The 21,140-nt window shown below is 44.7% G+C and overlaps 1 non-coding gene across 1 annotated transcript; it reads left to right on the top strand.

Annotated features, from left to right (window-relative positions):
• Positions 1-722: 722 nt before the first annotated feature.
• Positions 723-857, top strand: LOC136332378 (small nucleolar RNA SNORA42/SNORA80 family). The gene has a single exon (XR_010730648.1). It is a non-coding gene; the product is annotated as a small nucleolar RNA SNORA42/SNORA80 family (small nucleolar RNA).
• Positions 858-21,140: the final 20,283 nt, after the last annotated feature.

The following is a 21,140-nucleotide window of genomic DNA, read 5'->3' on the forward strand; positions in this document are numbered from 1 at the left end:
TGGATGTCCTTGGTAACATTAAAATATCTTACTATTATTGGATACAATTTAATTTCATTATGATTTGATGCATCAGTTAAAATCGTTACAAATGCTGCAGTTTGCAAGTCCTCTGTAAGTATTTTGTCACAGTAATTTTTAAATACTGATTTCAAAATAGCCTTGCATTTTGTCCTGGCACATGAAAATTTTGCATTGTGAAACTTTTTCAATAATTTAGTTGTACAATCCACACTACAAAAACTTTGTGAATTATGGTATGAAATGCAAATGTTCCCTCCATTGCAGCCAACTGTTTTTCATCTTCAGAATAATCTGAAGTTTTAAAAAAACGTGTTACTTTACAACTGGAAGCTGATGCATCTAATGATTGCTTATGTTTGTTGGTGGTCAAGTGTTTCGTTATTGCTGCCCTGCCCCCAACGGCAATACAAAATTCTTCACTGCAAATATTGCAGAAACCAATGGTATCTTTCTTTGATATGAGGACTGAAAATTCCTTTTTCAATTTATTGTTGAAATGGCATTTTCTCTTTTTTTTATTTTTCCATTCCCTATATGAAATTTAAAATTAAAAATAAAATATAAAGCTACATGAACGATGCAAGCACATTAGGAACTGAAAATGTTACATCATGGTAGGCAAATTTTCTGGAAGCTAAATTAACAAAACTAAATATCAAACAACATCACTAATTTGGAGTGATATTTGGATGTATCTATCATTTCTTAATTAAAAAATGTTTGTTTTTTGTGGGCCTCTCATAGTATACCCATGCTAGAGTAAACTGCAGCCTTGAACCATTGCCTGGCCTCCTTATCTGTGGGTTGTGAGCACTGAAGGGGGTTGTACAGTGTAAAGAAATAAAATAAATAAATAAAATTTAAAAACATCTGTTTTATGCAACTATTTAATCAAAATGCCTTATTAATAGATATGGTTTGTTTGTTTGTTTTTTGTATTTTGTATTTTTCTGAAGCTGGAAACGGGGAGAGACAGTCAGACAGACTCCCGCATGCGCCCAACCGGGATCCACCCGGCACGCCCACCAGGGGGCGACGCTCTGCCCACCAGGGGGCAATGCTCTGCCTCTCTGGGGCGTCGGTCTGTTGCAACCAGAGCCACTCTAGCACCTGGGGCAGAGGCCAAGGAGCCATCCCCAGTGCCCGGGCCATCTCTGCTCCAATGGAGCCTCGGCTGCGGGAGGGGAAGAGAAAGACAGAAAGGAAGGAGAGGGGGAGGGGTGGAGAAGCAGATGGGCGCTTCTCCTGTGTGCCCTGGCCGGGAATCGAACCCGGGACTTCTGCACGCCAGGCCAACGCTCTACCACTGAGCCAACCGGCCAGGGCAATAGATATGTTTTGAGGTTAGATTTCCACTTTAAAACTCGAATTTTGGGAAAATACTTGTAAATAAAATTATATGTATTTGGAAATTATTAATAGGTAATGAATTAATAAAACATGAATTGTGCTTACCTGTCTATGATTGAATATTCACTGAGAAAGAAATAATTGTGAATCTACAATGTCGCATGTGCCATGTCGTGTTTCAGTAAGAAATACACAAAGCCATTTGCACGCTTGGTATATCATGCGCTCTCTCAAGGTCTCCCATGCGGAGCGCATTCGTCTCATAATTGCGTCTCGCTGCACTGTACTGATCCTCGACAAATCGTCATGTCAAATATATATATGTCACATCACATGCAATGGATCAACTTTACATCGATTGAATACAGACATTTACAGATTAGTCTTCCAATACCAAAAAGGAGGATGTGTAGGAGAACACTTTTCGAGGGAGGAAGGAACTTACAAAAGAAGGACTGTTTTCCCTAAAGAAGGATGATTGGTCACCTTAGGCACTTTAACTGTACATTGATTGCTTTCTCATATGTGCCTTGATCAGGGGGCTCCAGCTGAGCCAGTGACCGCTTGCTCAAGCCAGTGACCTTGGGCTCAAGCCAGTGTCCATGGGGTCATATCTATGATCCCATGCTCAAGCCTGGCAACCCTGTGCTCAAGCTGGTGAGCCTGTACTCAAGCTGGTGAGCCCATACTCAAGTTGGCAACCTCTGGGTTTCGAACCCCAGTCCTCAGCATCCCAGGTTGATGCTCTGTCTACTTGCCACCACCTGGTCAGGTTTCCCTGTTAATCTTAAAATTACTATACTTAAAAGTGGAGTCTGGGCCCTGGCCAGTTGGCTCAGTGGTAGAGCATTGGCCTGGTGTGCAGGAGCCCCGGGTTCGATTCCCAGCCAAGGCACACAGGAGAAGCGTCCATCTGCTTCTCCACCCCTCCCCCTCTCCTTTCTCTCTGTCTCTCCCCCCCGCAGCCAAGGTTCCATTGGAGCAAAGTTGACCCAGGCACTGAGGACAGCTCTATGGCCTCTGCCTCAGGTGCTAGAATGGCTCTGGTTGCAACAGAGGAACGCCCCAGATGGGCAGAGCATCGTCCCCTGGTGGGCATGCCAGGTGGATCCTGGTTGGGCGCATGCGGGAGTCTGTCTGACTGCCTCCCCATTTCCAACTTCAGAAAAATACAAAAAAAAAAAAGAAAAAAAAAGCGGAATCTGGGTTTACAGGTATGACCTTTTTACCATGTCTTCAATAACAAAGTGTTGACCTTGATTGTTGGTGCCAATTCAACACCAATAGGAATCTCCAATTTGGGATGCAATAGAAAAGGAAACTGTTCAGTGAAAAAGAATTCAAATGTGATACAGAACCCTGTGAGGCAGCCCTGGGGCCAGGCCCTCAGCTAGACAGCTCTACTCTGTTCTACAATGGTCTGCTTTGCATTGTGCTGGCCTGCTCCTCTCCTTGCCAGTCAGTCTGCTCTGACCTATATAGGTCTGCTTTGTTCCTGGGAGACAGCTTCAGTGTTTCAGTTCAGCCAGGCAAGTAGCCCTCATTTTTAGGAAGAAACAGAAAGTATGCCTGGAGAACTACAGGGCAGCTGCTTCTATAGAAAGAAGTCCCCACCTCTGGTCCCTGATTGGTCTGTCCTAGTGCAGGACTCTAAATCCTGGCATTTGATTGGCCCAAAGGCACTGTGCTAACTGGTCAGAATAGAGCCACTTTGGTTGGTTAGAGCTGCACTGTTCTGATTGGAGAGGGAAAGCCTCAGTCCTATTGGTTGAAACAGGACTCTAGGAGCTCCTTATAAGGGCTGCTCAGATGGCGGGGACACAGGGCAGGGGGGCAGTTAGTGCAGGCTTCTCCCTGAAGTGAGGTTTGTGGGAGACTCTCCTGTGTAGAAGTGGCTGCGGGCTCTGTTTCGTTTTTTGTTTGTTTGGTTTTTGTATTTTTCTGAAGTGAGAAGTGGGGAGGCAGAGAGACAGACTCTGGCATGTGCCCAACCAGGATCTACCCAGCATGCCCACCAGGGGGCGACGCTCATCTAGGATGCTGCTCCGCTGCAACTGCAGCCATTCTAGCGCCTGAGGCAGAGGCCGTGGAGCCATCCTGAGCGTCTGGGCCAACTTTGCTCCAGTGGAGCCTTGGCTGTGGGAGAGGAAGAGAGAGATAGAAAGAAAAGAGAGGGGGAAGGGTGGGGAAGCAGATGGATTCTTCTCCTGTGTGCCCTGACTGGGAATTGAACCTGGGACTTCCACATGCTGGGCCAATGCTCTACCACTGGACTGCTGGGCTCTGTTTTGTTTTGTTTTGTTTTGTCTTGTTTGGTTTGGTTTGGTTTTTTAATGTGAGCCCAGTCAACCACCAGGATATCTTCTTTCTCAAGGTTTACAAAGGGTCAAGTTTGCTCACTTCTGCATTCATTTGGCATGTTTCCGGGGCCAGGCTGGGCTGCTCCAAGTGGACTGAAGCCTCAGTCCATAGTTGTGTGAGGACCCACATAAAGAGGGTTGAGTGATCTTGGGACTTTCAGAGAAGGCTTCCCAGGAAAGTACTTGAGTAGAATTTTGCCAAGATCTTTATGGTAAATTAAAGTTAAAATGGTGACTGACAACAATTTAATAAAGAAAATAAATGGGAAAAGGTAAGTCAGGGGTAAATTGATTCACAAAGTACTTGTTGGGTGTCCTGTACATTTTCTGGGAGCCACAAATTGGGCTATGAGCTTTCTAGTGGCTTATTTATTTATTTATTTATTTTGTAGTGAGAGAGAGACAGACAGACTGACAGGGAACCACAGGAAGGTAGAGAGATGAAAAGCATCAACTCATACTTGCAGCACTTTAGTCATTCATTGACTACTTTATCTTATGTGCCTTGACCAGGGGATCCAACCAAGCCAGTGACCCCTTGCTCAAACCGGTAACCTTTGGGCTCAAGCCAGACACCATGGGGTCATGTCTGTGATCCCACGCTCAAGCTAGCGACCTCACGCTCAAGCTGATGAGCCCGAGCTCAACCTGGATGAGTCAGCACTCAAGCCGATGAACTGGAGCTCAAGCTGGTGACCTCAGGGTTTTGAACCTGGGTCCTCTGTGTCTCAGGCCAGTGCTCTATCCACTGTGCCATCAACTAGTTACTCTCTACTGGCCAGTTTAAAGAGTAGACCTCAGTTTTTGACTCACCATGTCCATATTGCACAGCAGTGCTCAGAAGTGCCATTCCTGGCACTGAGAACAGACTTTTCTCCTGAGAGTCCTCAGAAAAAATTACAGAATCAGGTGATCAAAGTCCTGCACTTGGTCCCTGCTAAATATGCCACAGTGCTTCTCCTAGAGCCACGGAGACAGCAGGAATGCTGCAGGAGAGCCATCCTGCAGGGACAGAGGTCATCTTCTCCTGAAATGAAAGTCAATGACATAGTACTAAATTGCAGTTGGGATAAAGTAATCATCAAGGGTGGTCAGGGCAGACGGGCATCATATCAAGGACAGTGGATTGGTCCCCTGTCTAGGCCCTGCCAAAACCAGGCACCGGTACCCCCTCTCCTACCCCACTATCACTTTCCAACATCAAGATCAGTGGTGGGATTCAGCTGGTTTGCACTGGTTCATCAAAACCAATACCTAATTTTTTGCTGAGTTTGGTGAACTGGTTTTTAAAATGGCACTTGTAATCAGGGTTCTCTCTAAGGTGGGCACCTGGGCAACCACCCAATGCAGAAATCACAAATTGACATTCCTTACTCTTTTTTTACTGTTCATCTGTACAACAGCATATTCTAAGCCCCCATAGTAATGTTCATTCTGTCCATAGGTGAAAAAAATTGCAAGTGAGGATGCTAATTAAGAAGCAATATGGAAATATCTTAAGTAACAGTTTTATTGTTTTTTTGTCGGGTATTATTTAATATATTTTCATTAATATTTTAAAACTTTGTCTTGTACATAATCTAGTTTTGTGTACTTCTTTTATTGTTCTTAAGTATTAAATACATAAATAATAAACTATCTTTTGGTGTATCTTTTTTTTAATACTTAAAATGGGCATTAGGGCAGAGAACTGGCTGCTAAATTATTTGAATCTCACCACTGATCAAGATCTTCACTTGTGGAATGGAGGTGGGACACACAGATGTGCTGGGGTTGCACCTGGATTGCAAAGGGTCTCTGGACTTAGGTTGGAGGACCTGCTCTTACTGAGGAACCTTCCAGGAAGGCCCTTAAGCAAGGAGGATGGGTGTAACAGCAAAACCTTGTCTATATTTATTGTCAGTCTTTCCCCTCCCTGCCCCTAGCCCCTCTACCACCCAGAAATGTAAGCTTATGAAAGCCAGAGCTTTGCTCTGTTTTCTTCACTATGTGTAATCACTCAGCAAGTGTTTACTGAGTGAATGAATGAGTTGGGTGGGTGGTCTCCCGGCTCTCTGGCTCTCAGAGGCTGACCACCAAAGTATCCTCAGTCTCTCCTTGCCCTTCTGTCCTCCTCACTCCTCTCTCACCTCAAGGTCATGCCTAATACTCTATCTTCTCACCCTAGTTTTAGAGAGAGAAGCCAGAGGAATGCAGGAGAAGGAGCCTGCAGGAATGACTGTTACAGATCAGCCACATCCTATAGATCTTTAACGGATCTCCTGAAGACTCTTAAGATATTCATAAGAAAAACAAGATCTGTAAATAGACAGAACCAGGGGTCCGGAAACCCTTCTCCCCTTGCTGCTCCACCAAAACTCTCCTGCTCCATCTTGAGTCATGAAGTACATGTAGGATCTCAGACAAAGGAATCACACACTCCTTGCATGGACCCTGCAAAAGGTATATAAGATGTAAGAAATCTAACTTCGGGGAGCTCGTGCTTTGGTGCTACTAGTCCCAAGTGCTCCACTGGCTACTAATACATTCTCCTTACTCTATTAAGCTGTCTGAGTGTCTATTATTCTCCATCAATATTGTTTCCTGTAACAAGCTCATGGACCCCTTTTGGGATGGGATCCTCAGAGCCATCTGCCTTTTCAGGAGTAACTCAATTCCCTACTCCCTTTTGAAGTCTTGCCCAGTAAAGACCTCACAGCCCTCATTGTAGTTGCTCAGTTGCCCTGACTCTTCTAGGGGCAGGCAGATGGGTTCAGAGCTTCCAGGACCTGGTCAGCAAGTGCTGGGGTGAAAAACAAGCATTTAGAATTTCAGGCCTTATCTGGTTGCAGGTGCCCTGCTGACTTAATCGAGGGCCCAGATTTAGATCAGTGCAGGGGCACCAAATGTACTCTTGGGGTTTGGCTTTTTATAAAGCATACAGGGCCTGTGCTAGATGCCAAGTGTCCTCAGGGGCTATGCTCCTCTGCCTGTGCTCCTCACTTGCAGAGAGTAACTGCACCCAATAAGAAGAGGATCAATGGGAAGTCACTAACCTTAGGAACAGTGCAGAGATGGGAGAAAGGGCTAGTGAACTCTGTGCTCTCTGTTCCAGCTATGAACAAGCACTGAGCCAAGGGTCAGTTCCAATTTCTGTCCCTGGCTGCATCTGACCTGTAGCCAACTGGCCTTGGCATAAGGAGGCACCCAGCAAGGAGAGCCAAGATTCTCTCCAAAATGTTGGGGTATTCTCTAGGACAGTGGTCCCCAACCTTTTTTGGGCCACGGACCGGTTTAATGTCAGAAAATATTTTCACGGACCGGCCTTTAGGGTGGGATGGATAAATGTATCACGTGACCAAGACAAGTGTCAAGAGTGAGCCTTAGACGGATGTAACAGAGGGAATCTGGTCATTTTTAAAAAATAAAACATTGTTCAGACTTAAATATAAATAAAATGGAAATAATGTAAGTTATTTATTCTTTCTCTGCAGACCAGTACCAAATGGCCCACGGACCAGTACCGGTCCACAGCCCAGGGGTTGGGGACCACTGCTCTAGGATACAGATGCATGACACCATAGGGTCCTCAAGTTCTCCTCACAGCACAGCTGCAAGCTTCTCAGCTCACTCAGCATCATAATTAGGTTCCACTAAATTGTCTCTTTACCTGCTATCCACTTCATGCCCAGACCCCCTCACTAAAGCTGCTGTAGAACACTTGACCTTGAGCAAAGGGCTTCCTTGCACTCCCTCTAAAATACTTGTGTTACTGAAAACCCTACGTGAGCTGACTTGCTGCACAGAATTCTTGAGTTTGAATGGTTTATATCAGTGGTCCCCAACCTTTTTTGGGCCATGGACCGGTTTAATGTCAGAAAATATTTTCACGGACCAGCCTTTAGGGTGGGACGGATAAATGTATCACGTGACCAAGACAAGCATCAAGAGTGAGTCTTAGACGAATGTAAGAGAGGGAATCTGGTCATTTTTAAAAAATAAAACATCGTTCAGACTTAAATATAAATAAAACAGAAATAATGTAAGTTATTTATTCTTTCTCTGTGGACTGGTACCAAATGGCCCACAGACCGGTACTGGTCCATGGCCCGGGGTTGAGGACCACTGGTTTATATGACAAAAGATGGCCCCAGGAGAGGAGTTGAGTTTGGGGCCCGCCAGATGGCGCCCTTCTCTGGCAGGAACTGGAGCAGGGTGGTCACCTGCCAAGGAGACTCAGTTCCATTGGTATCCACCATGTCTTCTGCATCCATGAGACTGTCCTATTCTCTGTGATGAGGGGACACCCACAGCACATATTACTGAGGGGGCTATATTTCATCTGTAAAGTAAAAGACATAGTGACATCAACAGAATAGAAACAAGGTGGGTTGATTTGTGTGAGGAGAACACGGGATGAGGGGTGAGGACAGCAGCATTTTAGTTTGGCATCCTGGTACCAAACTAGTGGTGTGTCTGGACAATCCTGGGGTTTTTTGTTTTGTTTTGTTTTTTTATCTTTGAGATTAAAATAGACTAGAAAAGATGCCCTCTGAAAAAAAAATTCCAGCACTGTTATTTTGTGATTGGCTCTTCCCTCTAATGGCTGCCTGCTATGTCATCCTTCTCTTCTCATTGATTAAAGACACCCAGCATTTTTTTTTCCCACAAACTTTCACTCTTATGAGTCTGCTGCTTTGGAAACAGATCACACATTTCATGTTCCATTAGCCTTGATGGGGTGGAATTTCTGGTATGACAGCTTTCAGCTTTAGGACAAATATGTTGGACTTAGCCTATTTTTTCAGGGGGCATCAAAGGAAAAATAAAAAGCTGAAGTGAGTACAGCAAAGAAAGTTTATGTTTCCACAGAATTTTTTTAATATCCTTTTAATACAGTCCGGTATCCACTCTAAAGTCTTCATGATCTTTGGTGATCCATTAATATTTCAGGCATTTATTCTATGTCCAGCCACCCCTGCTATGTTGTGAGGCAGCTCTCATTTTGATCTCTGTGCTCTCGCACTGCAGCAGCACTAGCCCTTCAGGACCACTGTCTGTTACCTGATGCTGTTGATCAAGTTTGAACAAGGCTTCAGAGTTAGGTGAGGAGAGGCATAGCTAGACAAGTAGCTGCTTTCCTGAACTGTTCTGCAATAGCCATCTTCTTTGGGGGCTGGGCTAGTGACAATCAAGGGAAGGCAACACAGTGAGTAAGAAAGCTCCCTAACCTTTTGGGAACAAGGGCAAAATCAGGTAGCCTTGGCAAGAACCTCAAATCTTGGGGGTTCTGTACACACCTGAAAACTAAGGAGATTGGATTAGATGATGTCTTATGTCCCACCAGTACTGCAAACAATAATGGCACTATTTAGTGTCTGGATCCCTGGTTTGACATTTAAGATGTCAAATTCTTTCAGATCATCACTTTAGTGGGGTAACTGCATTATCTCACTGCTTAAGTAGAGTGCTCCTCAGCCCTCACAGTGCATTAGAATCACCTGTGGGGGCTCTGGTTGGTTGGTTCAGTGGTCGGGCATCAGCCCAGTGTGTGGATGTCCCAGGTTTGATTCCTGGTCAGGGCACACAGGAGAAGTGACCATCTGCTTCTCCACCCTTCCCCCTCCCCCTTATCTCTCTCTCTCTTCCCCTCCTGCATTGCATTTGGTTGCTATGTAACCTTTAGTCTTTTTCAATCTAGAAACAATCACTTTATCTTTTCCCCCATGACAGTGACTTTTGGAAATTTACCAGGACAGCTGTCTAGTAGAGTGTACATTATGGGTTATTATTAACATATTTTTCCTTTTATCTCCTTTCTAATTTATTGCCTGAAGTGGGTTTATTTATTAATTTATTTTGAAAAAATAACGAAAGATTTTTTAAAAAATACTTTTTTTTTTTAATTTTTCCGAAGTTAGAAGCAGGGATACAGTCAGACAGACTCCCGCATTTGCCCGACCGGGATCCACCCGGCATGCCCACTAAGGGGCAATGCTCTGCCCATTTGGGGCATTGCTCCATTGCAGCCGGAGCCATTTTAGCACCTGAGGTGGAGGACATGAAGCCATCCTCAGCACCCAGGCCAATTTTGCTCCATTGGAGCCTTGGCTACAGGAGAGGAAGGGAGAGATAGAGAGAAGGGAGAAGGGGAAGGGTGGAGAAGCAGATGGGTGCTTCTCCTGTGTGCCCTGGCCAGGAATCAAACCTGGGACATCTACACACTGGGCCGGTGCTCTACCACTGAGCAAACTGGCCAGGGCCAAAAAATACCTTTTTTTATTTCACTTTCTGGTGGTGCTAGGAGACTGTTTAATAGGGGTGAGGGATGAAGAGTGGGGGTTCTCAACAAAGAAAAAAGAGCCAGGAGTCCACAATTTCTACTCTGTGACAGAGCATAGATCATCAGAAACCTCCCACTCCAGTTAGCCAATGCTCCCATGATCCTGCAGGAGGCCAGACAAACGACCTGAGACATCCTGTACGCTCTCAAGGTCGGTGTGCTGAACCAAAGATTTGTACTAAATCTTGTTTTTACCATCAAAGAACCTGACCATATCGGCAATGACTACATCCTATAGACCCAGAGAGGCAGTGAAGAATATGTGGAACGGCTATAACATTTTCATCCCAACTGGGGTACTTTTCAGACTGAAAGGGATGCTATTAATCATTGAATCAAGAGGCCAATTGTAAACTGAGTATCCTAGGTAAATGGGGTGTTTAGCCACTCAAAGAATTAGGGAGGTGAAGGTCTTGTTTTGGAGACACAAAGGAAGAGTTTCTCAGAACTGATGCTGAGGAGGTTTTCCTAAGCCACACCAATGTTTCTTCACAGAAGACTGGTTCACACTGCTGGTGCCAAATGTCCAGTTCACACCCCCTGCCACCCTCACCAGGATGGCTCTATGCCTACCATCTATGGGACACACCAGTTCTGCTGGTGCATGAAGGCACAGAGAACTCTGTCTTGTCTGGGAGTTCAAACCAAGGAGGTTTTGTTTGCTTTATTTACATCTAAACATTTAGATGTTTATTCACCACTTTAAAATAGTGTGGTTGAGAGAGAAAAGTATGAGGCTAAATTTCAGGAGAAAAGAGTATTTAAATGGACAAGGGGTTAGTCAAATTCTTGAATGACCAACACAGCATGGGCACTAACCAAGCAGAAGAGAATGAGTGCTGTCCTGGTGTTTCATCTCATAGAGTTGATTTGCTGGCCAGTTGTCTGGCATTACCTTTAGTGGGTGGGTCATGAAGAGAAGGGGTGCAACTCAAAGGCTTGGGAGCCACAGCAAAGTATCTACCACTACTGACTTAGTCAATATTCTACAATCCATTGTGCCCAGTGGGTACATACCAGCTGAATGTTAGCCCAGCTAAGTATAGTGTTTTCTAACAGGTTCATTCATAATCCTAGCACTGCTTTTTGGGGGGTTTATCTAGGACCGTGATGGCAAACCTTTTTTAAAAACTGCCCACTTTTGCAGTGCTGGTCAACCTGGTCCCGCCTGTCCACTAGTGGGCGGTCCAGCTTTCATGGTGGGCCAATCTTGGCGCCGTTTGGTTTTGGTTGCTCCCCGCTACCACCCACCATGAAAGCTGGAACCCCTGCTAGTGGACGGGAGGGACCAGGTTGACCAGCACTGCAAAAGTGGGCAGTTTTTAAAAAAGGTTTGCCATCACGGATCTAGAAAGTGTACCTGAGGAAATGGAAGGTACTGTGTCAAATGGAAACATATATACATCATCCAGGATGAAAGGCAAGAAAAGATCAGTGGAAAAAGGAAAAAAGAACCATTTTGGTATTTTGTAAGTAGTTGTGTACCAACTCTAAGTGGCTTTAATATATGGATTCAACCTTAAGAAGGCCCTCCAAAACATGTTATTGGTTAAGAAAACACCAATTTCCTGCAAGGGGTTACTAAGCAACAGTTGTAAAGTTAAATATGTGTTTTAGAAATAAGTCGTGTAGTATCCCAGCAAATATCTGTGACTGACTGCATCGTGCTGGGTGGGGAGGCACATAGGTTTGCAAGGAGATAAACCCAGGTGCAGAATCTGGGTATCCCTGCCCTTCTCCCTGAGTCTAGGTCTGGGGTGGGGTGAGGGTCACAGGAGGTCTCTTCCACCTCTACCTATCCTTTATTGGCCATGTCCAATCTGCAAACAACTCCTTCAACATCTGTTCTTTAGTGTTCAAGTAAGATGTCCTTCAGGTGGACTTCCTGAGTACTTTCCTCCTCCACTCAGGTGCAGTGACTTTACACTGTGCTCCCAGATCCTCCTAGGCTTCCGCTACTGTGGAACTCACTACCCAACTGAATACACCTGTTGACATGCACCTGCACCCCCACCCCTAGATGCTTAGTGACAGGTCTTGACAAAGCAGCCTAGACAGGGTGAGGAAAGGGGAGGCAGTGGGGGCAACAAATTAGAACAGACCCAACTTGAACCAAAGTCTGGTCTCAGAGCTGGCCAGGGGAGTGAACGACCACTTTGGGGAAGACAATCTAGAAACATGGGCTGGAGGAATCAGCAGTAAGCTGGAATCTGGAGGAAAATGAAATAGAAGAAAGTAAAAGTTGAGGGCAGGGACCAGGTTTGAGTTAATGATCTAGGACAAAGCTCAAGGAAAGGAGTGCTCTTGACCTGTCTGAGAGCAGTAAGTAGGTGGCCCAGGTGGGCTGGCCAGGGCCTTCTGCTCCCATCTGTCACTCAGAGGGGGCCAAGCAGCTAAACAAAGATGTGTCTGAGGAGCCCACAAGCTCCTCTTTGTGCTTGTCTCCTACCACATCCCATCAGGGTCTCCTCCACCCCCCACCGCTGAGCTCCTTCCCTGGTTCTGCCATTCTCTGTCCTGCCTAAGCTAAAGCCAGCCTGTCCACTCTCTGCCATTCTCTGTCCTGCCTAAGCTAAAGCCAGCCTGTCCTTTTCCCATCCATAGCCCCAGCCCTGTCTTCCCCACACTGTGGGCCAACCTGCCACCCCATGTCCATTCACCTGGCCCACAGCCCTCCACCTCCCAGCGAGGGTTCAGCACATTCCTGTGGAGATAGTTATTCTAGTAGCCAGTTACAAAATGAGGACCTGCCTATCACAGTAGGAGATATTTTTAAAGGCACATTTTCCCCCTACAAATTATCCTTTAAAACCACCCAAAATGTGTTTCTATCTCAGTCAGGAATTGTTGGTTGAATCTGACAAAATTTTTATAACGAAAGGCTGTTTGACACTGATTACCTGTGGTATTCTTTGGCTGCCTCATTTCTGAACCCTTTTTTCTGTTTAGAGAACCCTCACCTGGGGGAGCTGAAAAGAGCTGCGTACTTTCTCAGCTTCCCTTGATGCTATAGGATGGGCATGTACGTAGGCCAATCAGATGCACCCACCTCAGGTTTTGAGTCAAAAGCCAGCGGTAGAAGGAAGCAGAGATGGGTGAATCTCCTTTGAGGATGGCGGTAAGGAGAGCAACACTCAGTTTCCAGGAGCAGAAGCAGCAGCCGGGGAGGCACCAGCACCCAGGGGCCAGGGTGTTGGGTCAGGGACACAGCAGTCATGTGGCACAATTTCTCCTGCAGCTCTCCTCAGCTTCTGGTTGTCCTGCCCTTTCTCCAAGCCTGGGTCGAGACTATCCTTGTGATAAATTTCCTTTCTGCTTAAATCAGCCAGTTGTTTCTGTAGTTTGCACCTGTTCCTTGAAACATTTCATTACGGCAGGCAATGCAGCCCAGCGGCAAAGGGGCTGGACCCGGGCAGGGGCTGGAGCCTCCAGGACCAGTCTCTACAGCTGGCTTCCCCATCTGCAGTCATCATGGTCTCAGATTCTGCTTCTCTCTGTACATCAAATTTATTCTCTAAAACAGTGGTTCCCAACCCTCGGGCCGCGGACCGGTACCAGTCCGTGGTCCATTTGGTACCGGTCTGCAGAGAAAGAATAAATAACTTACATTATTTCTGTTTTATTTATATTTAAGTCTGAACGATGTTTTATTTTTTAAAAATGACCAGATTCCCTCTGTTACATCTGTCTCACTCACTCTTGACTTGTCTTGGTCACGTGATACATTTATCTGTCCCACCCTAAAGGCCGGTCTGTGAAAATATTTTCTGACATTAAACCGGTCCGTGGCCCAAAAAAGGTTGAGGACCACTGCTCTAAAAGATGAAACACTATTGAATTATAAAAGTAATATTGCCTAAATATGGAAAAATTCCATCAATTCAGAATTATACAAAGTGAAACGAAAAATCCCCCTTGGTCTCTCCGACACACTCTCTCCACAGAAGTGCTGTGAGTTGGCATTAGTGCTTAGTCAGTGCCCTGGGAAGCACTGTACACCAGTGCGTGCTAGTGCCTATGGGGGTGGAATTTAACCTGAGCATAGTCCAGCAAGTCCATAGCCATCACTTAGCATCAGACCTTCTGGGAAGAAAGGTAACAAATACCCCTTGGTGCTCCATTTTGGTCACTCAAATCTAAGGCAGCACCTATTTGTAAGAGATGACAGATGTAACCAATCATTCATTCATTCAACAAACATTTATTGGATGCCTACTATGTGCCAGGCATTGTCCCAGTCCCTCGGTGAACATTTTTGCCTTCATGAAGCTAGGAAGGGGACAGACAATACACATGTCAAATAGCAGAAGTGTATACTACATTAGATAGGCAGAGTTGTCATGGGGGTAGGGTCGGTAGCAGAGGTGCTGGGGAAAGTGGGTGGTCAAAGCCTCAATGATAGAGGAAGCTGGTACCAAGGGGGAAGGAAACAAATACATGGGTTTCTGAAGAAGCGCTTTCCAGGCAGAGAGAACAGCCAATGCAAAACCCCAGAGGCATGGCTGTGCCTGGCATCTCCAAGGTCCAGCAGGAGTCAGGCTGCTGGAGTGGAAGGACTTTAGAGAAGCCACATGGACCTTCTTTCCCAGTACAACTTTGGCTCGTGATCTGAGTGAAAAGGATACCAATGCTGGTCTGAGCAGAGGATGGCCTGGCTTAATTTATGTCTGGGAGCAGGTGCAGGAGCAGACAAGAGACCACTCAGGTGAGAAGTGACAGCAGCTCCAACCAGCGTGTCAGTTTCGAGAAGTGGTTTGAATATGCAATACGTTTTGAAGAATAGTCTAATATTTGGGGTATGAATCTGAGAAGGAAGAACCCAGGGTGACACCAGGGCTTCCTGTTGTTGATTTATGCAATGAGCAGCTGGAGTTTATCTGAGAAGGGGCAGGGAACAGTGTTGCTCCTCACAAGGGATGTATATTAGGATTTGTATGTTGGAAGTTTGAATTTGAGATAACCATTCTTTATTCCCGAAACCTCTGTCAGTAGAACTGCGGAGGTGGTAGTTCCGGTTGTTTCAGTGCTAAACCTCCTTGGGACTGAGACTTTAACTCCTTCCTCAAAATTCAAACTTGGAAAAGCCTGCTGGACAAAGTAGCCCTGCCTAAGTCTCAGGGAAGGCCAAGCATGAAGATGGTGTCACGTGGTGCCATGAGGGTCTGCGGGGCACCAGTCTCACGCTCGGGACCCAGCTGCCCCGACCAGGTGTGTGCTTAGACATCAATGGCTGAGCACGATACGGACTTGGGGAGCTGTGACTTCAGAGTGAGCCTGGACAGCAGGGGACCACACCCCAACAGACATTTGCACACAGGACTGAGTGGGAGCTAGCATCTGTAAAGGCAGCAGGAAAGCCTCCAGCAGCGCATCCTCTTTGTGTCCAGCTTGTTACTTAATCCTCTTTCTAGTCTGCTGTTCCACTGCATAAGTTCCATTTTGTTTTTATATGATGAAGCAATGAGCAGAAAGCGATTATTGTTTCATTGTGTGTTTTTATAATTCCTTAAAGGGCTGGAGCAGCCTATATAGGTACTGGCACACTTAATTGCTATTTCTGTTATTAACTTTCTTTTTTTTTTTTTTTTTTTTGCATTTTTCTGAAGCTGGAAACAGGGAGAGACAGTCAGACAGACTCCCGCATGCGCCCGACCGGGATCCACCCGGCACGCCCACCATGGGGCGACGCTCTGCCCACCAGGGGGCGATGCTCTGCCCATCCTGGGGGTCGCCATGTTGCGACCAGAGCCACTTTAGCGCCTGGGGCAGAGGCCACAGAGCCATCCCCAGCGCCCGGGCCATCTTTGCTCCAATGGAGCCTTGGCTGCGGGAGGGGAAGAGAGAGACAGAGAGGAAAGCGCGGCGGAGGGGTGGAGAAGCAAATGGGTGCTTCTCCTATGTGCCCTGGCCGGGAATCGAACCCGGGTCCTCCGCACGCTAGGCCGACGCTCTACCGCTGAGCCAACCGGCCAGGGCCTGTTATTAACTTTCAATGCCCTTTCTTTTAGTCATCTGCTTTACCTTTTTTCTCTCTGCAGGGCAGTTCTCTGCTCTGGGTAACAATGGGGTGCCAACATGGCTGCCTAGAAGAAGCCTGTTCAAGTGTCAACATAGACTAACGGGGATTTCTGAGGCCACTTCCAAATGTGTGGGAGAGATCGTCACCTAACTAATCTGATAGATCTAGTTTCTGCCCTGGGCCAATAAACTCTGGCGGAAAGGGTCAATTCATTTGACCCACTGCCCTCAGCCTGGATAGGTTCTTTGATACACAGAGATGTGGGGGCATTGAGAAAATGATGATGGAAGAAATGACAGGCAGCTCCAATATGCTTCATAGCAAGGGTGTATCTTATAGATGATGCCAGAGATGGAAGTTTGCCTTGCTACTCATGGTGGTCACCAGTCTTATCCATAAGTAGCCAAGTCAGTGGCTTGGACTTAACCAGTAGGTAATTAGGAAATTATGTTTTTGAGCAGGGAGAGGACATCTGCAAGGTGATGCTTTAGGAATTTTATTCTGACAGTGCGTGTTAGATAGGGAGGCAGGAAGGGAAAGAAGGAATATTCAGCTGGAAAGACACTCTAACAACAAACCACAAGGCAAAAAAAAAAAAAAAAGGCAGTTGTCATGCAGAAATGGAAAACAGACCATCAGCGGTACATTCGGGTGGTGTTGTGAGTGAATGTGAACTCATCCTGTTAGGGAACAGACACAGCTCAAAAGACACAGTGTTATTTTATTAGAGTTAAATAATAAAATTAAATTAAATGTCGCAGCTTAGCACCCAATACAAAAACACTAACAATTCAAACCTTAGCAGTTACCCACATTAACTGACTCATCTCAACACTTGGGAGCTCAGCAATTTCATGTCCAATCAACTATTATATACATTTGGGTCTTAATTAGTACTAATGTAGCTTGATTAAAATGTAGCTATTTTTCTTATTAATTTTGCTCTTAAATTGTTGTTGTTGTTATTTTGTTGACCTTCACATTAACCATCCTCACTCACTTAAAACCCTGTATTTAGAATGACAGACCTTTTGTACAATTCACTCTTGGCTTTACCACCAAATCTGATCAATGTTGTTTGTTATAGTTTTGTGATATCATGATTATGCCATTGGGTCTCAGGTTAGGGTGTGAGTGAGAATGTGGTAAGCATACCCATAAGGGAACAAAAGCCTCTTGGAAGAACAGGTCATACCTAACTAACCACACCTCTGTTGTCATACTGAAAAAACCAGTGTATTTATGAGACAGCTGTCATAAAAAGTGTCTGATTCAGAACTGGAAAAAAATGTAAGATTGAGGAAGGAAAAATATAGGGAAATAAACTGGTCATGAATTTCAACCTAGCAGTTTCCAAAAGCACTGAGAAATACAAACCCTCCAACATTTTCTTGATGGGAACTTTTACAAGATCAGATACAGCTAAGTTGGCAGGGAAAGTAAAGGTCAAACAAGAGAGAGGAAACACTCTGGAATGAGTCCCCTCTCCATGAAGGTTAAGGACAAACTCGCTGTGTGGTTGAAGATGCCATCTGTGTGAGAGATGTAAGAGAGACAGCGCTGACCTCAGGCACTGTTTGCATAGCCCTTGCCAGGATGCCAGGTAAATCAGTGGCCACTGAGTTAGACTAAAACTCTGTGAACACAAACCAGTGGGTAAGAACGAGATCCTGGACCACAGCCTGCCCCATGCAAACACAAGAGTGGCCTTTGTGTCTGCTCTGTCTCCTCTCCCTCTCTTCAATGTCCTTCTTTAAAAACCACCAGCCCCAAGCTTTTGAAACTCCATGCTTGTCCTGTCTAGAGAATTTCTCATGTTCCAAGTTCTACTCCCCTTTCTTTACCACCCACCCAGTGCTGGGATTCATCCCGTTCTCACTAGTTCAGCAGAACTGATACCTAATTTTTTGTTGAGTTTGGCGAACCAGTTGTTAAAAGGCACTTATAGTCGGGGTTCTCTCTAAGGTGGGTGCCTGGGCAGCCACCCAATGAGGAAATCACAAATTTACATTCTTTACTCTTTCTTAACATTCATCTGTGCAACAGTGTATTCTAAGCACTTGTAGTAATGTTCATTTCGTCCACAGGTGAAAAAAAATTGACAGAACTATGATTGTAATTTTTATTTATTCATTTCATAAAACTCATTATACCTTTAATGAAGTACTACATTTTAATTCCCTTGCGCTTGTTACTTCAGTAAAAAAAAAACATAATGTAAAGAGAAAAAGTGCCAAACAACCAGGGAGTAACAAGCAGTCATTGAAAATATCTTTAAATAACAGTTTTATTGTATTTTTTCAGGTATCATTTAATAATTTTTTCAATAATATTTTAAAAGTCTTTCTTATAATGTAATCTAGTTTTGTGTACCTCTTTTATTGTTCTTATTTAAGGATTAAATGCATGAAATAATAAACTACCTTTCGGCATATCATTTTTTTATACTTAAAACAGTCATTAGAGCAGAGAACCGGTTATTAAATTATTTTAATCCCACCACTACACCCACCCAACTGGTATTTCTCTGCAAGTCTTGGTGACTTGCTATGAGGAAGCCAAACTAATGCATTATGTCACATTGCAGTGTGACTGCTGGTGGCCAGCTTGTGGGCTCCCTTCTTGTGGGGCGTGACTTGGTGGACTTTTGGCCTCACAGCAGGCACACAGAAAAGTATTCCAAGCAGATGACCCTTCCTAGTATCTCTCAGACCAACCCTAGGGGATTGCTCACTTTAACTTCACAACAAACTGCTCACAGATGTGTTGTTAATAACACATAAGTGTAGTCATTAATAAAACAACAAGATCACATAGATGCTCCAGGACCAGTCTGCTTTTGTGACATCCTGAAATGGAAAAAAAGTTATCCATTTTAACACAAGCAAAGGTTCAGATTTTAAAAAGACCCTCATGAGATCAGGCTCATTTTGTTGTATTCTGACTACAGATGGTGGTTGATTGTTCTGGTCTTAGTTTCGATCTGTAAAGTTAGTGAGTAGCAATGTTGAGCCCAACACCCAAACTCCTGAGAACTTGTCTCTGGCACGTTGGGTTCCGCTGCTTTCCCTCTGTCACAAAGCGTTGTGAGGTAGAACCCATCTCCTTTGTAGGTTTTGAAGTTTCTGTTATTCACAAATTCTCATTTTCCTGACTTACCCTAGACTCTAAGCATTGGTCCTATACCACCTTCTGATTGGCTTTTTTGCAATTTCCTTAAAAGCAACAAGTCATCAAGCATCTTTCCTTTAATGTTGGTTGCTCCCTTCCAGCTACTAATGAGACTTTTTTTACCCTTTCTGCTCATCACTTTCTTCTTAACCATAACTACATTTCACTATAGAAGTATTTTGTTTTCACAGGATGTACAGACAACAATTAATTTCTGTAATATAGTCAAGTACTCACACTAAGCTGCAGGCATGGCAATTGTTTCTACTTCAACCTTGAATTTATTCTGGGCACTGAATGCTATTCAACATTAAGTGTACTTGAAATTTTTATTTATGGTGAGAGCTTTTTAAACAATATAATATTGCCTGACCAATATTATATTGTGATGGCACAGTGGATAGAGCATCAGCCTGGGATGTTGAGGGCCCAGGTTTGAAACCCCAAGGTTGTCAGCTTGAGCACTGGCTCACCAGCTTAAGGTTGCTGACTTCAGTGTGGGATCATCAACATGACCCCATGGTCTCTGGCTTGAAGCCCAAGGTCACTGACTTGAGCCCAAAGGTTGCTGGTTTGAGCAAGGAGTCACTCGCTCAGTTGGAGCTCCCAGGTCAAGGCACTATGAGAAACCAATCAGTGAACAACTAAGGTGTCGCAACTCTGAGCTGATGCTTCTCATCTCATCTCCCTTCCTGTTTGTCCCAGTCTGTGCCTGTCTCTCTCTCAAAAACAAACAAACACACACAAAAAAACAAAACAAAAAAAGAAACAATATAATAGTAACAATGAAAAAATTTGTCCAGAATGTCTGCCCCTACCTGTGAAACATAGCTGCAGCAATTACCTTCCTGCCATAAAAACTAGAAAATAAATAAAATAAATGAAAGGCTATTTTTAGAGAGTGAACAACAGGTAATGCAGGAAATCAACCCCTAAGAGAAGATGAAAACAAGGTAAGTCCTCCAGGCACCCCAGCTGACTTCTGGTAGGCCAAGTCCAGGCTGCAGCACCGGGTCGGGAAACCTGAGCAGGCCCAGAGGACTCCCTGATATCACACCACGAGGAGGCCAAGGTGGCTAGAGTGGACGGGACAGAGTAGTACAAGAGAAGGACCTGGAAAGAAAGAGTGTTTCAGAGATCTGCAGCAGTACCCTTGAATCTTTGAGAACTAACTAGTGCATAAAACAGAATTCCACAAAGCATGAGCAGAACCACCAGAAACAGCGGCCAGAACTCGCGCAGGCAGAAGGAGAGACCTGGGAACACATTGGGCCAAGTCATCACAGAGCTACACCTGAGCAATGGGTTAAAGTGCCCTAGAACAAAGACTACCTTACACCTACCTGAACAAAGCTTTAAAACCCACCTGTAAAACACCTACATAAAAGCTAATTGCTTGGCCAAACGAAGTACAATGCTCTCAATAAATCCAACAAAATCAAGCTTCAAACAATGTAAAACTCACAGTTAATACAAAAGGGATATGAATATAAGCAAATCTCAATTAATACAAAAACCCAGAATTGCCACAGATGATAGAATTAGCGCACAAAAGCCTTAGAAACAGCTACCATAAGTATTATCATACTTATTTCAATGACCTAAAGGAAAACATCATGAGGACAAAAAAGGAAGGAGATATATATATATATATATATATATATATATATATATTTTTTTTTTTTTTTTTTTTTTTTTTTTTTTTACAGAGACAGAGAGTGAGTCAGAGAGAGGGATAGACAGACAGGAACGGAGAGAGATGAGAAGCATCAATCATTAGTTTCTCGTTGCGTGTTGCAACACCTTAATTGTTCATTGATTGCTTTCTCATATGTGCCTTGATCACGGGCCTTCAGCAGACTGAGTAACCCCTTGCTGGAGCCAGCGACCTTGG

The sequence above is a fragment of the Saccopteryx bilineata genome, chromosome 3 (assembly GCF_036850765.1).
Source record: "Saccopteryx bilineata isolate mSacBil1 chromosome 3, mSacBil1_pri_phased_curated, whole genome shotgun sequence".
Lineage (NCBI taxonomy): Eukaryota > Metazoa > Chordata > Mammalia > Chiroptera > Emballonuridae > Saccopteryx > Saccopteryx bilineata.